Source organism: Arachis hypogaea, chromosome 1 (assembly GCF_003086295.3).
Source record: "Arachis hypogaea cultivar Tifrunner chromosome 1, arahy.Tifrunner.gnm2.J5K5, whole genome shotgun sequence".
Taxonomy (NCBI): Eukaryota; Viridiplantae; Streptophyta; class Magnoliopsida; order Fabales; family Fabaceae; genus Arachis; species Arachis hypogaea.
The window spans coordinates 88,694,603-88,713,381 of NC_092036.1; the positions used below are offsets into that span (position 1 = coordinate 88,694,603).

General features: G+C 39.3%; 1 pseudogene; it reads left to right on the forward strand.

Annotated features, from left to right (window-relative positions):
* LOC112744386 (aldehyde dehydrogenase family 2 member B4, mitochondrial-like) overlaps positions 1-18,284 on the forward strand; it is a 60,593-nt pseudogene extending 42,309 nt beyond the window's left edge.
* Positions 18,285-18,779: the final 495 nt, after the last annotated feature.

Genomic DNA, 18,779 nt, shown 5'->3' on the forward strand with positions numbered 1-18,779 from the left:
TAGTGTAATTTTGAAAATATGATGTAAAAGATAAGAAAAAGATTTTGAAAATAATTTGAAAAAGATTTTTGAAATTTTCGAAAAAAAGAAAAAAAATGGAAAAGATATGATTTTTGAAAAAGATTTTGAAAAGATAAGATTTTTAAAAATGAAAATTTGACTTGACTTGTAAGAAACAACTAATTTTAAAAATTTTTGACCAAGTCAACCCAGAATTTCGAAAATTTGGAGGGAAATAAGGAAAAGATATTTTTTTTTATTTTTGAAATTTTAAAGATGAGAGAGAAAAACATAAAAATGACCCAAAATATGAAAATTTTGGATCAAACACATAATGCATGCAAGAACACTATGAATGTCAAGATGAACACCAAGAACACTTTGAAGATCATGATGAACACCAAGAACACATTTTTGAAAAATTTTTTGATGCAAAGAAAACATGCAAGACACCAAACTTAGAAATCTTTAATGCATGGACTCTAACAAACAAAAAATGCATATGAAAAACAACAAACAACACAAAACACGAAAACATCAAGATCAAACAAGAAGACTTGTCAAGAACAACTTGAAGATCATGAAGAACACCATGAATGCATGAATTTTTTCGAAAAATGCAAGAAAAATTTTTAAGGCATGCAATTGACACTAAACTTAAAATTTGACTCAAGACTCAAACAAGAAACGCAAAATATTTTTGATTTTTATGATTTTCTAATTTTTTTGTATTTTTATTTTATTTTTTCGAAAATATTCTTTTAGAAAAACGAAAATAAAAGAAAAATTTTGAAAATCTTTTTTGAAAAGAAAATAAAAAGAAAATTACCTAATCTGAACAACAAGATGAACCATCAGTTGTCCATACTCAAACAATCCCCAGCAACGGCGCCAAAAACTTGGTGGACGAAATTGTGATAAAAGAGTTCCAGGCACTGTTAGAGAAGCTCACAACTCCGTTCAACTTAACCAGCAAGTGTACTGGGTCATCCAAGTAATACCTTACGTGAGTAAGGGTCGATCCCACAGAGATTGTTGGTATGAAGCAAGCTATGGTCACCTTGTAAATTTCAGTTAAGTGGATTCATAGGGTCAAATGTAATTGGATTAGATAATTAAAAGATAAATAAAATAAAAAAGGGATAGAAATAATTATGTAGATCAATAGTGGAAATTTTAGATAGGCATGTGAAGATGCTAGAATCCTTTCGAATCTCTACTTTTTTATTGCTTTCATCCAATTCTTCTTACTCCTTTCCATGGCAAGCTGTATGTAGGGCATCACCGTCATCCATGGCTACTTTTAATCCTCTCGGGAAAATGGTCCTATGCGCTGTCACTGCACGGCTAATCGTCTGGAGGCATCACCCTTGACAATGGCTACATCCCATCCTCTCAGTGAAAATGGTCCAAATGCTCTGTCACAGCACGGCTAATCATCTGTCGGTTCTCAATCAGGTTGGAGTAGAGTCCCTTGATTCTTTTGCGTTTGTCATCACGCCCAGCCTTTAGGAGTTTAAAGCTCGTCACAGTCATTCAATACCGGAATCCTACTCGGAATACCACGGACAAGGTTAGACTTTCCGGATTCCCGGGATCCTACTCGGAATACCACAGACAAGGTTAGACTTTCCGGATCCCCATGAATGCCGCCATCTATCTAGCTTATACCACGAAGATTCTGTTGGGGAATCTAAGAGATATGCGCCCGGCCTAGAGTAGAACGGAAGTGGTTGTCAGTCACGCATGTTCATAGGTGAGAATGATGATGAGTGTCACGGATCATCACATTCATCAAAGTGTTGTGCAACATATATCTTGGAATAAGAATAAAAGAGAGTTGAATAGAAAGTAATAGTAATTGTATTGAAACTTGAGGTACAGCAGAGCTCCACACCCTTAATCTATGGTGTGCAGAAACTCCACTGTTGAAAATACATAAGTGAAAGGTTCAGGCATGGCTGAATGGCCAGCCCCCAAAACGTGATTAGAAGACCGAATGGTCAAAAGACCGAATGGTCAAAGACTGAATGGTCAAAAGACGACTAATACACTAGTAAAAAGTCTTATTTATACTAAACTAGCTACTAGGGTTTACATGAGTAAATAATTGATGCATAATTCCACTTCTGGGGCCCACTTGGTGTATGTTTGGGCTGAGCTTGATCTATCCACGAGCTGAGGCTTTTCTTGGAGTTGAACGCCAAGTTATAACGTGTTTTGGGCGTTCAACTCCGGATCATGACGTGTTTCTGGCGTTTAACTCCAGACAGCAGCATGTACTTGGGGTTCAACGCCAAGTTACGTCATCAATTTCCGAATAAAGTATGGACTATTATATATTTCTGAAAAGCTCTGGATGTCTACTTTCCAACACCGTTGAGAGCGCGCCATTTAGAGTTTTGTAGCTCCAGAAATTCCATTTCGAGTGCAAGGAGGTCAGATTCCAACAGCATCAGCAGTCATTTTGTCAGCTTTTTTCAGAGTTTTGCTCAAGTCCCTCAATTTCAGCCAGAAATTACCTGAAATTACAGAAAAACATACAAACTCATAGTAAAGTCCAAAAATGTGAATTTAACATAAAAACTAATGAAAACATCCCTAAAAGTAGCTTAAACTTACTAAAAACTACCTAAAAATAATGCCAAAAAGCGTATAAATTATCCGCTCATCAACCACTTCACGCCAAACTTGAAGTTCTTCAAGTTCGGTGCCAGCTCAAAGCCTCCAAAGAGAAATTGCACTGCCATCTCCACGCCGAACTTGAGTTTTCTCAAGTTGGCATCAACTCAAGGAAAGCAAGAGAAAGCAACGCTACCTCCTCCACCCCGAACTTGAAGTTCTTCAAGTTCGCGCCAACCTTCAACGCCCAAGTAGTCCCCAATTCGTCCACACAAGGCTACGAGAAGCAATGAATAAATTTTAATTTAAACTTTTTTCTTTTATAATTAGGAAAAGATATTATTTATTTTAGGAAATATATTTTACATTTATTAGGATTAGATATAAAAGAGAAAAGAATCAGCCCTTCGAGCTCTTCTCTTCTCTTCGACCTCATTCCATAATTTACTGTTTTTACTTGAATCCTAGTTTTCTTTCTGAACCATGAGCAACTAAACCTCCACTGTTAAGGTTAGGAGCTCTGTACATTGTATGGATTGATACTATTACTTTTCTATTTTAATTTATGTACTGATTTTATAATTCGAGAATTATTTTCGTTCTTTATTTTATGAATATGGGTGGAACGGAAGTATGACCTTGGTTCTAATTAAGTTATTGTATAACTTGGAAAAGTTCTTTATTTGACAACAGCTTGAAAACATATTCTTCTAAATTTCTAATTATCTGGACTTAGCGGGATACGTGACATATAATCCTCTTATATTTGGGTAATTAGGATTTTTGTGGCATATAAACTAGAATTGAACTTCACCCTCTAATTGGAATTAAGTGACGAAGGAATTGGCGGTTGATGAATTTTAGAGGAGACTAAAAAGGTCTAAGGAATTAGGGTTTAGTCACATATAATTTGCCATAAATTAAATCTTGCATGATTAAAATAGTTAGTAAGAAAAGTCAATCCGGAAGATAGATATCTCTGACGCCTTAACTGTTTCTCCATATATTATTCACTACTTGTTTACTGCTTACTTTTTAATATTCTGAATTTACTGTTAATGCTTTTGAACTCTCTAAACAACATTTTCTGTTTGCCTAACTAAGTAAATCAATTAACCATTGTTGCTTAGTCCATCAATCCTCGTGGGATCGACCCTCATTCACTTGAGGTACTTCTTGGTACGACCCGGCGCACTTGCCGGTTAGTTTGTCGGTTATAAATTCTACACCAAGTTTTTGGCGCCGTTGCTGGGAATTGACTGTGATTGACAACTAGTGGTACACACTTTGCACATGTACATGAATACACTAAAAACAACAACTGATATGTTTATGTTCTCAACTTCTCATGTTCTCTTGGAGAAAAAAGTAGGTAATGGAAAGCTGATATAAGCTTTACATAAAATTAAATTGAACTAACCTTCGCATAATTACTTGGAACTTTTGACCTTAAATTCCTCAGCTGTAGCTTTAACACCAGTTTTGTCCAGGGAGGTAGTTTTAAGCGCACTCTTAGAGTTAAGAGCCTTCCTAATCTTAATAGTGGTCCAAGCAGCACTCAAAGCATGACCAACAGCACCAAAGCCTTCTTTTGTCGCCTTAACAGCCTGATCTCCATATCTGTAGTATAAAAAATGTCCAATATCACTTCCGAACTGTTAGAGAATGAATGGAAATTCAACCACACATCTAATATTATATTTATCCAGACAAAGTTTTGTATTATCTGTTGACTACTTAATAACACAATCTTCTTTTATCTATTATTTAGGTTTGCTACGAAATGCAACTTAAACAAAAATATTAAGCATTAACTATAAATAGTCCCAATTGGTTTAGCTAGGGGGCTGTTACTATCAGTTACTAACCATATTATTCTACCAGACAACTCCTGACGAACGTGATGCATATCTATCTATCTCATTCGCTCAGTGAACAATTGTAACACCCTACCATACAGAGTCTTATGCTTAAGTCATAATTCAGAGATGGCAAGGTATTTAAACCTCTAAAATAAAAATTAGTACGTATAGTAGTATGAATGACTGATTATAACTAGGAGCCTTTGTAGAAAAAGGGGTAAACAAAAATCGCAACTCTAAAGCGCAACACTCGGATCGATAACGTAACGAACAAGGATAACAAACGCGTGATTATATATATACAAAGGAGTATCAAAAACAGGAATATCAAGACTCAAGATCCGGCTACGAAGATAACCGGTCCGAGCATAGTGATATATACATATGATAAAAATAAGGAAAACCCCAAAGAAAACCCAAAGGGACACAAATACATAAAACCTAATCTCCAAAATCTCCCATAAGAGGAGTCATCACAGTTGTATTATTTAATGGAGATAAAAGTATCTAAGCAAAACATATAAACCAAAACATAGCCCCGAGAACAAATGATCTTCGCAATTATAGAAGTCTCCAGCATGCCTCAGCGGGAAACCTCACGTCCTGCATCTGAAAACCACAAAATCCGCATGGGTGAGAACCAGAGGTCCCCAGCATGGTAACAGCTTCCACATATATAATACATAATAATGGAGGAAAGCCAAAGGCAATCCTAGAACTTCCTCCAGATAATTCAAAGCTTATAAACAAGCTAAACCATAAAAGGGCATCTGACTAAAGATTCTTCAGTCTAACTAATACTTCCCTGTCCAATTCCTTTAAACCTCCCAACCACCAGCAGAAGTATAATGTAGCAAACACAGTTATATCAGACAAGAAATATACAAATAGGAACAATTAAGGCATTTAGACAATTAGCAAGTAATATGCAGTCAAATAGGCAATCTCAAACAATTCATATAGTATACATATGATGAATGCCTGTCCCTAGTGGCTGATGATATCATCTGTCGGTTATAGAGCCAACCCGACAAGTCCTGGTAGCTAACCGTTGGCTGATGATATCATCCGGGTCTTTCACAGTGCCCGGCCACACTTACGACATAGGGTCAACAGAGTATCAAGCCTCAACCTGGAGCACGTGGTGGCTAGCCACTGCTACTACCCAGGGAAACTCATATCTCAGATAGTGGAAGTGCAAATCACAATTATCAATAATTCAGAATAAACATGCATGAATTCTCATCCATGGATCAACATCCATATCAGCCATCCGGCTCACGGTTCAGTCCAGAACCAGCCAATATTTATATCATACACAGCCATTCCGGCTCACGGTTAAATCCATAACCAGCCACCCGGCTCACGGTTAAATCCATAACTAGCCGTTTTATCAACAATTACAGCCTTTCGGCCTATGGCATAACAAGCACTTCCACCACCATCCTCCGCATCTCACATCATCATCTTTGATCCTATTTGATCATTCATTTTCCCCTTGCTTCACTCGCAAGTTACCACATTCACTAGTCTTTCTTCTCATAGCTAGACATATCATAATGATTTAAGATATAAGTGGTGAGATCGGAGGCTTAGAAGTATGAGATTTGGCTTTTAAAACTCAAAAATCAACTTTGGGATGAAAACAGGGCCACGCGTACGCGCACTCCACGCGCACGCGTGGATGGTCTCAAAAACTCATCGACGCATAAGCGTTATGCACGCTAACGCGTGGATTGAAAACTAGTCAAACGACGCGCACGCGTGGATACTCTCGTGCCCAAGCACAAAGCTGGCACAGTTCTGGCACAACGCTCTGGAAAATGGCTGGGCATTGGGTGCAGCACCATCGGCGCGCCCGCACACATCACGCGCACGCGTGGATGGTGCTTTCTGGAAGAGCGACGCGTACGCGCCAAGTGCGCCCACGCGCAAGGGGTCATTCTGCTAAAAATTTTCTAAGTTAAAAGCTGCAGAATTCACCAATTTAAACCCCAATCTTCCAACGGACATAACTTTCTCATTTTAAATTGTTTTTCACCCGTTCTTCGAACGGCATGGACATCCCGGATCCAATTTCATTTCTAAATAGATTTGGCACAAAACAGAGATCCGTAGTCCAAGTTATGCCCCACGAAAGTATGCCCAAAAACTATGTTTTTCATAAAAACCACAAAGTGCCATTTTCAAAACAAGCCATTTCCAACTCTTTTCAAAATCAATCAAAACATGCCATTTTCATCCCTTTTCTTTGAAATCAATCAAAATACATCAAATTCAACATCAAGCCTCCTCAACTTACACATTAACACATTACCACAATTTACAAATCACTATCTCATCATTTTAACCCACTTCACCCAAGTGGCTCAAACTCAAACATATTGACATATCATATACTCTTCCTCATGCCAATTCTCAACAACACCAATTCCAATAAATCATCATTGTACACAATCAATATCATACTCACCATCAACATGGTTCAACCCACAATCAACCATAACCAATCATCAAGCATAAATCACAACATGCATAATTCTCATACATCATACCACCAAGGCATCAATAATCATCATCACATATATGACCACATCATATATCAACAATTCAATGCCTATCCTAGGGCCTCTAGCCTAAGTATTTCCTACCACATTACATATTAGATACGGGAAACCGAAACCATACCTTAGCCGATTTCCCAAGCTCAACTGGAGCACTTCCAAACCACTTATCCACAAGCTCTCAAGGCCTCAATACCTCAAAGAACAAATTTTTCACCACCAAATCCCTTTTTTAAGCTTTTCAAAATCACCAATCAAGCTCTAATATTCACATATATACAACCTAAGCCACAATCATCATACACATACATAAGATCTCAATACCCAAACATCATAGAATCAACAAATTATACTAGGGTTGAGAATCTTACCACACCCAAGGTCCAAGGAGACAAGATTAACCTTCTCCTTCAAGAGAGTTGGGTCCTATAACATCAAAGAGCCCAAAATCTCAACATTTTTGCTCATAAAACTCGAAAACAAGGCTGGAATTTCGAAGAGAAAAACGTGGCTTACCTCAAGATTAATTGTATGTGTTTTGTAGAGCTTTTCGCGGTGAACGCGTGGCCGCAAATGGAGCGGCAATCGGAGCTCTAGATCAAACGTTATGGTGGTTTGAAGATCAAGTGAGAGAAAGAACTTGAGAGAGTGTTCTTCCCTCCATGGCCTCCATTTTCAGCATGTGAGTGTGTTTAGTGAGGAGAGAGAATGCTGAAAACTAGGGTTTTGGTTTAGTTATGTTGGGCCAAGGGCCTACTTTGGGTCCGGTTGGCACGGTTTGGCCCGTTCGGTCCAATCTTGGTCCGATTTCTATAAAATTGGTACCGAAATTCTTGTCTCAGTCTCCTCTATCACATTTAGCCATAAAAATCACATTTTGGGCTTTCTAGAATAAATTCTCATTTATGGGTTAATTAGCCGTTAATTAACCGGGTTTTACATTCTACCCACCTAATTGAGAATTTTGCCCACAAAATTCAAATGCAATTACTTGAGAATAAATGCGGATAATCCGTTCGCATCTCCGACTCAAGTTCCCAAGTGTGTTCCTCAACACCGCCTCGACTCCATGCCACTTTGACTAATGAAACCTCTTTTCCATGTAACCGTTTGATACTAGTATCATCAATTCTGACCGGAGCCACTGGAAGCGTCAAATCTTCCCTTAACTGAACCGATTCAGGTTCTATCACATGGCTAGCATAAGGAGTGTACTTCCGAAGCTGCGACACGTGAAACATGTCGTGCAGATTCGAAAGATGAGGTGGTAAAGCCATCCGATACGCCACCGGCCCAATCCTCTCCAGGATCTGAAATGGACCAATGTATCGAGGATTCAACTTCTTTGCCTTAATCGCCCTACCTACTCCCGTGGTCGGAGTAACCTTAAGGAAAACATGGTCTCCTTCCTCAAATTCTAAGGGCTTCCGCCTCTGATCGGCATAATTCTTTTGACGACTCTGCGCCGTAAGCATCCTATCACAGATTTTCTTAACTTGTTCAGTAGTCTCAGCTATCATTTCCGGCCCCAACAAGCTTTTCTCTCCAGCTTCATACCAACATAGCGGAGATTGACATTTCCTCCCATACAAGGCCTCATACGGTGCCATTCCGATGCTCGCATGATAACTATTATTGTATGCAAACTCCACCAATGGCATATACCGATCCCAACTCGCCGGTTGGTCCAAAACACAAGCTCTCAACATATCCTCCAGTGTTTGGATTGTCCTCTCGGATTGACCATCTGTTTGAGGATGGTAAGCCGTGCTCAAGCTTAATCGGGTTCCAAAAGCTTTCTGAAATGCACCCCAAAACCTTGAAGTGAAACGAGGATCTCTATCAGAGATTATAGTAGCAGGTACACCATGAAGTCTCACAATCTCCTTTATGTATAATCGTGCTAGCTCCTCAAGGGTGTAAGTCATCCGAATGGGCAAAAAGTGAGCTGACTTCGTCAGTCAGTCCACAATCACCCAAATAGCATCAAAACCAGCCCTAGTCCTTGGCAATCCCGACAGAAAGTCCATTGCAATACTTTCCCACTTCCATTGTGGAATCTCTAAAGGTTGCAACATCCTGGAAGGTCTTTGATGTTCAATATTTACCTTTTGACAAGTTAAGCACTTTGAAACATATTCCGCCACATCATTCTTCATACCCGGCCACCAGAACATTGCCTTTAAATCATGGTACATCTTAGTACTTCCCGGGTGAATGGAGAATCCGCTTTTGTGTGCCTCCATTAAAATATCTTGCCTCAAAGTGCCAACATCCGACACAATGATCCTACCCTTGAATCTCCATAACCCATCTTTTTCTTCCGACACTCTCCATTGTTTTCCTTGCTCAATAGCCGGTAACACCTTCCATAACGCTTCATCATTTTGATGAGCCTTTAGGAGTTCGGACTTAAAATCACTTGAGATCTCTAATAGGCTCAAACACAAAGTTCCGGATACTTCTCGAGCACCAATTTTTAGACTCTCGAATCCCTTGAGCAATGTCTCCTCTTGAAGCATCATCCAAGCCGCATATAATGACTTTCGACTTGACGTATCCGCCACTACGTTCGCCTTTCCCGGATGGTAATGCAACTCAAAGTCGTAGTCCTTCAACAATTCCATCCACCTTCTCTGCCTCATATTAAGCTCTTTCTGATCAAAGAGATATTTCAAACTCTTGTGACCGGAGAAGACTTGGAATTTAACCCCATAGAGATAATGCCTCCACACCTTCAAGGCAAACACAACTACAGCGAGTTCCAAATCGTGTGTAGGATAATTCACTTCATGCGGTCTAAACTGTCGTGAGGCATACGCCACCACATTATGATGCTGCATCAGCACGCACCCTAGACCCTTAATTGAGGCAGCACAATACACCTCAAATGGCTCATTTGGCTCGGGTAACACTAGCACAGGTGCAGTGGTCAACTTTTTCTTCAATGTCTGAAAGCTCTCCTCGCACTCAGGAGTCCAAACAAACGGAGTGTCTTTGCGGGTTAACTTTGTCATTGGCAAAGCTATCTGTGAAAAGCCCTTGATAAACCTTTGGTAATAGCCAGCTAAACCCAGAAAACTCCTTATCTCTGCTACGGTGGTTGGTTGCTTCCAATCCATCACAGCCTCCACCTTAGTTGGATCCACGGCTATTCCCTTCTTACTCACCACGTGGCCCAAAAACTTCACCTCACTCTTCCAAAACTCACACCTAGACAGTTTTACATAAAGTTTCTTCTCCTTTAGAATCTGCAACATGGTCCTCAGGTGTTCCGCATGCTCTTCTTCAGTCTTGGAGTAAATTAGTATGTCGTCAATGAAGACAACAACAAATTTATCCAGAAACGGACTGAAAATTCTGTTCATGTAATCCATGAATACCGCAGGAGCGTTCGTCAACCCAAAGGACATTACAGTGTACTCGTAATGACCATAACGAGTCCTGAAAGCGGTCTTAGGGATATCCTCACCCTTCACCCTTATCTGGTGATAACCGGATCGCAAATCGATCTTGGTGAAAACTCCAGCTCCTTGTAACTGATCCATGAGATTATCAATTCTCGGCAATGGGTACTTATCCTTTATTGTGACCTTGTTCAGCTGCCTGTAATCCACACAGAGCCGCATACTCACATCTTTCTTCTTCACCAGTAACACTAGCGCACCCCACGGAGAGACACTTTGTCGTATAAAATTCTTTCCCAATAAATCCTCTAACTGAGACTTTAGCTCGTTCATCTCTAACGGTGACATCCTATAAGGAGCACTTGAGATTGGTCCCGCCCCGGGCACCAATTCAATAGCAAACTCAACCTCTCGGTTAGGTGGAAACTCATCAATATCATCGGGAAACACTTCCAGAAACTCACACACAACCGGAATTTGTTCCAACCTTTGATCATCACCTGAAACGCCCGCGGTTAACAACATGATACCCTGACATTCGATTCCAGAACAGTTCACCATCATCGAATTCAAGTAATAATTATTCACCACGACCGGCCCTTCAGTATCTTCCGGCATAAAGTACACCGACTTTGTAGAACAATCTAGCAGAACATGGTTCTTAGATAACCAGTCCAATTCCAAGATAGGATCAAGACCGATCATCGGTAAGCAGACTAAATTATGAACAAAATCACGCTGCTTGAACCTAAAGGAAACTTCTGGGCATCCTAGCCTAGTTACCGTGGCTTCATGGGTAGCATTATGCACTCTTAGATCATAACCTAAGGTTACGATCTTCAATCCTAACTCATGGGCTTTCTCAAATGCAATGAATGAATGCGATGCTCCCGAATCAAATAAAGCATTTAAAGTTTGACCATCCATTTCACAGTTACCTCTAATGAGTGTCTCAGATCCCTCAGCTACTACAGCTGAAGTGGTGAACACCCGACCAGTCTGTTGTGCCTTTCCAGCACCTTGTTTCTGCTTCTCCGGGCAGCTTGCGACTTTATGCCCCGCTTTTCCACAATTGTAGCACAAACCCCATCCGGCCTTGCATGGTGCTCCCGAATGGTGACTTCCACACCTAGTACAAGCTTGATCATTCTGAGGTTGCTTCCCAAACTTCTTCCCTTGGAAATAGTTGTTGTTGTTGGGCCTCCTGAAAGAGCTTCCCCTCTTGAAAGACGAGCCTCTAGGTGCAAAGCTCTTCCCTCGGTTCTGTAGGAATGATCCTTTGTGACTCCCTTTCTCAGTAGTTGCCCTTTTCACACACTCTTCAGCAACCCTATACTTGTTCACTAATTCAGAGAAAGTCCTGATCTCCATTGGTCCCACTGAACTGAAGATATCACTCCGGAGTCCTCCTTCATACTTAACACACTTCCATTCCTCATATTCCACCGGAGTCCCTTGGCACATACGAGAGAACCTGAACAGCTCCTCAAACTTGTCAGTATACTCTGATATGGACATAGTACCCTGCTTCAGCTGCAGTAACTCAAGTTCCTTAGCTGTCCTAGCAGAAGTCGGAAAGTACTTCTTATAGAACTCTTCTTGGAAAACATTCCAGGTGATATAGTCATCACCCTGCTGCAGAAGACGTCGGATACCTTGCCACCAATGCGACGCTTCACCTGTGAGCATATAGGTAGCAAACTCGACACGCTGCCCTTTAGGTACCACTTGTGCTTACAGTGCTCGCTCTATAGCCTGAAACCATGTATCAGCCTCAGTCGGACTAGTAGTTCCCTTGAACTTAGGTGGATTAACCTTCAAAAAGTTTGCCAGTGTCATCGGGCCCTGAACTCCACCTCCATCATTACCATGGTTGTTCATCTGTTGACCAAGAGCCTCAGCAGTGGCTTGCATAGCAGCAGCCATGTTCTCCAACGCAGTCATAAAGTTCACCGAGTCATTAGTGTTATTCTCCGACGCACGAGCATTCGTATGACCTCTCACACTACCTCTACCGCGTCCACGAGGCGCCATCTGGTTCCTATACACACCAAACAATCGATATTAAGTTGATCAGTCTCAATATCGGAAGTCTAGTGCTTCAAAGTCCCAAATGCATGCTCATGAACGTTTATGCCAATTATATCAAGCAGATATACTAATAGCACATAACACACATACAGAGAATGCACATAAGCATAGTCAGTCCATCCCTCAGGCTCTACAGGAACGAACTGCTCTGATACCATAATGGAACACCCTACCATACAGAGTCTTATGCTTAAGTCATAATTCAGAGATGGCAAGGTATTTCGACCTCTAAAATAAAAATTAGTACGTATAGTAGTATGAATGACTGATTATAACTAGGAGCCTTTGTAGAAAAAGGGGTAAACAAAAATCGCAACTCTAAAGCGCAACACTCCGATCGATAACGTAACGAACAAGGATAACCAACGCGTGATTATATATATACAAAGGAGTATCAAAAACAGGAATATCAAGACTCAAGATCCGGCTGCGAAGATAACCGGTCCGAGCATAGTGATATATACATATGATTAAAATAAGGAAAACCCCAAAGAAAACCCAAAGGGACACAAATACATAAAACCTAATCTCCAAAATCTCCCATAAGAGGAGTCATCACAGTTGTATTATTTAATGGAGATAAAAGTATCTAAGCAAAACATATAAACCAAAACATAGCCCCGAGAACAAAGGATCTTCGCAATTATAGAAGTCTCCAGCATGCCTCAGCGGGAAACCTCACGTCCTGCATCTGAAAACCACAAAATACGCATGGGTGAGAACCAGAGGTCTCCAGCATGGTAACAGCTTCCACATATATAATACATAATAATGGAAGAAAGCCAAAGGCAATCCTAGAACTTCCTCCAGATAATTCAAAGCTTATAAATAAGCTAAACCATAAAAGGGCATCTGACTAAAGATTCTTCAGTCTAACTAATACTTCCTTGTCCAATTCCTTCAAACCTCCCAACCACCAGCATGAGTATAATGTAGCAAACACAGTTATATCAGACAAGAAATATACAAATAGGAACAATTAAGGCATTTAGACAATTAGCAAGTAATATGCAGTCAAATAGGCAATCTCAAACAATTCATATAGTATGCATATGATGAATGCCTATCCCTAGTGGCTGATGATATCATCTGTCGGTTATAGAGCCAACCCGACAAGTCCTGGTAGCTAACCATTGGACTGTCCCTCTGTCACGCATCCCCAACTCGAGTTATACTCGTTATAAACTTGATCATAATCATGATCTATATCCATCACCCTCACTGGTGAATATTTACGGGGGTGAGCTCATCCGAGTCTTTTACAGTGCCCGACCACACTTACGACATAGGGTCAATAGAGTATCAAGTCACAACCTGGAGCACGTGGTGGCTAGCCACTGCTACTACCCAGGGAAACTCGTATCTCAGATAGTGGAAGTGCAAATCACAATTATCTATAATTTAGCATAAACATGCATGAATTCTCATCCATGGATCAACATCCATATCAGCCATCCGGCTCATGGTTCAGTCCAGAACCAGCCAATATTCATATCATACACAGCCATTCCAGCTCACGGTTAAATCCATAACCAGCCACCCGGCTCACGGTTAAATCCATAACCAGTCGTTTTATCAACAATTACAGCCTTTCGGCCTATGGCATAACAAGCACTTCCACCACCATCCTCCGCATATCACATAATCATCTTTGATCATCTTTGATCATTCATTTTCTCCTTGCTTCACTCGCAAGTTACCACATTCACTAGCCTTTCTTCTCATAGCTAGACATATCATAATGATTTAAGATATAAGTGGTGAGATCGGAGGCTTAGAAGTATGAGATTTAGCTTTTAAAACTCAAAAATCAACTTTGGGATGAAATCAGGGCCACGCGTACGCGCACTCCACGCGCAAGCGTGGATGGCCTCAAAAACTCATCGACGCGTAAGCGTCATGCACGCTAACGCGTGGATTGAAAACTAGTCACGCGTCAACCACGCGTACGCGTGGATACTCTCGTGCCCAAGCACAAAGCTGGCACAGTTCTGGCACAACTCTATGGAAAATGGCTGGGCATTGGGTGCAGCACCATCGGCGCGCCCGCGCACGCGTGGATGGCGCTTTCTGGAAGAACGACGTGTACGCGCCAAGTGCGCCCACGCGCAAGGGGTCATTCTGCTAAAAATTTTCTAAGTTAAAAGCTGCAGAATTCACCAATTTAAACCCCAATCTTCCAATGGACATAACTTTCTCATTTTAAATTATTTTTCACCCGTTCTTCGAACGGCATGGACATCCCGAATCCAATTTCATTTCTAAATAGATTTGGCACAAAACAGAGATTCGTAGTCCAAGTTATGTCCCACCAAAGTATGCCCAAAAACCATGTTTTTCATAAAAATCACAAAGTGCCATTTTCAAAACAAGCCATTTCCAACTCTTTTCAAAATCAATCAAAACATGCCATTTTCATCCCTTTTCTTTGAAATCAATCAAAATACATCAAATTCAACATCAAGCCTCCTCAACTCACACATTGACACATTACCACAATTTACAAAATCACTATCTCATCATTTTAACCCACTTTACCCAAGTGGCTCAAACTCAAACATATTGACATATCATATACTCTTCCTCATGCCAATTCTCAACAACACCAATTCCAATAAATCATCATTGTACACAATCAATATCATACTCACCATCAACATGGTTCAACCCACAATTCAACCATAACCAATCATCAAGCATAAATCACAACATGCATATTTCTCATACATCATACCACCAAGGCATCAATAATCATCATCACATATATGACCACATCATATATCAACAATTCAACAACATCAACAATTCAATGCCTATCTTAGGGCCTCTAGCCTAAGTATTTCCTACCACATTACATATTAGATACGGGAAACCGAAACCATACCTTAGCCAATTTCCCAAGCTCAACTGGAGCACTTCCAAACCACTTATCCACAAGCTCTCAAGGCCTCAATACCTCCAAGAATAGATTTTTCACCACCAAATTTCTTTTTCAAGCTTTTCAAAATCACCAATCAAACTCTAATATTCACATATACACAACCTAAGCCACAATCATCATACCCATACGCAACATCTCAATACCCAAATATCATAGAATTAACAAATTATACTAGGGTTGAGAATCTTGCCACACCCAAGGTCCAAGGAGACAAGATTAACCTTCTCCTTCAAGAGAGTTGGGTCCTATAACATCAAAGAGCCCAAAATCTCAACATTTTTGCTCATAAAACTCGAAAAAAAGGCTGGAATTTCGAAGAGCAAAATGTGGCTTACCTCAAGATTAATTATATGGGTTTTTTAGAGCTCTCCGCGGTGAATGCGTGGCCGCAAACGGAGCGGCAATCGGAGTTCTAGATCAAAAGTTATGGTGGTTTGAAGATCAAGTGAGAGAAAGAACTTGAGAGAGTGTTCTTCCCTCCATGGCCTCCATTTTCAGCATGTGAGTGTGTTTAGTGAGGAGAGAGAATGCTGAAAACTAGGGTTTTGGTTTAGTTATGTTGGGCCAAGGGCCCACTTTGGGTCCGGTTGGCCCGGTTTGGCCCGTTCGGTCCAATCTTGGTCCGATTTCTATAAAATTGGTACCGAAATTCTTGTCTCAGTCTCCTCTATCACATTTAGCCATAAAAATCACATTTTGGACTTTCTAGAATAAATTCTCATTTATGGGTTAATTAGCCGTTAATTAACCGGGTTTTACAACAATCTATATTATTCAACTCATCATCATATCACAAAGAGGCCTCTTTCAAGCACCCCAAAAATATATCTAAAAAACTTGCTTTAGCAATAAATGAATGCCAATGCCACATAATTAAATTACAAATAGCAACAACAATAATAAATTAATCACATTAATATAAACGCTCACACTGTTATGATTTAGTCCATCAAAATCGCAACTATGAATAGCTACCAAAAATGTTATATATAATAATGATTGTAAAGCACAATCAGCATCATAGTGCTTGAAAGGCAATAACATACATTAAACAATACATTAAAAAAGATTTCTATCAATTAGAAATTCTACCTGAATAGTTGCCAAAAGGAATCCAATTCCCTTCACATATCTGTAATAACTTTTTGTAAAACAGCAGCAACGCTTTGAATAAGAATAGACAACATCTAGGCTCTTTTAAGGAAACAATTCATTATTACCTGCTAACTGGCCTTTTCTTTTTGAAATCTGCCTAAAAAATAGAGAATGAACATCCAATTTAGTGCTTCATAAAATTTTATAAAATTCTGAAAAAAAAAGAGGGAGAAATGACGACCTTTTGGAATGCAGTAGTGATCGACGAGGATGCCATTGCGAGGGGAGGAGGGCTGCAGTAGCATAGCAATCTGCAAACTGCGAGGAGAAGGGACTGCGACGGTGAACTGAGAATCACAAGTGAAAAGGGGACGGAGTGGTGGCAGTTCCTCGAATTGCGACTGAGAGGGCGCGAGCGTTCGTGATCAGCAATTGCTGCGGTTGATTCCATCACGGAGGAAGGGCGAGTGGTCATCAAACGATGGCGCGGCGATGTGATGGCATGTTGCTATGCTTCCCGTGGGCTCCTGTGTCAATGGTGGAGGTTCTGGCGATCTGCAATGAGGACAGAGGTGATGGAAATCTGGTTGGTGCCGCAACGGCATGGTGACGGCGCGAAGAAACAGCACGTCGGGTTGTTAGGAGTAGGGTAGGGCGGCACATCGTTAGAGGTTTAGGGGAGAGGGATTAGGGTTTGAGGGAGAGAGATTGGGTACTAAATAGTGAGAACAAATTCCTTTTATATGATGTTTTTTTATTTTTTAAAAATCTGACTTTTGAAATTAATTAAATTAATTATCATTTGATGTTTATTTCAATTTTATCATTATTGTACATATTGTACACTATTGACTCCCCATATTTTCTCATATGCTAATCATTAGGATGATATGCTGATAGCAAAAGACAAAATATTTGGACCAGTTCGGTCCATCTTAAAATTCAAGTAAGTGCAATATGTAAATAAAAAAAATATTTTATAATTATAAAAAATTAACTATTACATAAGTTATCATATTTTTTTTATATATATTTCACACAATGTTTTTTTATAAAATAATCTATCGTTAGAATAATAAAATATTTTCTTAATAAAATATTTCATAAATATTAAATATCTATCTCTATTCACTTGCTAATCAAAATTTTTTATAAACACTAGGAAAAAATCAATTACAAACAGATTTTAAAAACAGATTTTTTTTATTAAAATTATCAACAAATTTTGTTCGTCGGTAAAAATAAGAAATTTGTCAAAAAATCTATTTGTAATAAGATATTTTCGAAATATATATTTTTATATGGTAGTTGATTGGTGGCTGATTCTTTGTAAGTATATAATATGGTTGTAAATAAATAAAGAACAAGTTGTGGAATCATGAAAGTGTATGTGGTTGATGTGATAAAAAAAACATGAGTAAGGACATTGAAGAAGTAATAAAGAGAGCAAATGCAACACGATATGGACTAGCAGCAGGAGTGTTCACAAAGAACATACCCACAGCAAACACATTTATGAGTGCACTCAGAGTTGGAACGGTTTGGATCAACTGTTTTGATGTATTCGATGCTGCCATTCACTTTGGAGGCTATAAGATGAGTGGAATTGGGAGGGAGAAAGGAATCTACAGTCTCAACAACTACTTACTACCTTTAGATCAAAGCTGTTGTTGAACCACTCAAGAATCGTTCTTGGATTTAACCCTCTTCTGTTTTAACTATGCTAGGCGTATGTTAAAATTACTAGTATAAAATATATATTAAAATATAATATATATTAAAAATGAATTAAACAACACATATATTTATATATAAATATATAGTAGTTAATTTTAATAATTGATTTTAATATAAAAATAGTATTTTTTCTATTTTAATATATATTTTTACATTTTCTTTTCTCCATTTTCAACAATTCGATAATAAATAGTATACAAATACTTTATGTTGTAACTTGTAAGATCTTCACCTTATCGATTGAATCATGTACTAGCATACTACTAATTAACACAAAACATACCAACTTTGGTGGTTATTGAAGAAATTGTGACCGTGGTCTTAATTGAGGATAAAGAAGAAGAGAACAAGAAGAAAATGCTCAGACAAGTTTGGAGATATATTGGGAGAAAGTGGTCTTTCTAATTAAAATGTAGAATAGAGAATAAAAAATTGTACAGTTATATAATGGTAACCAACT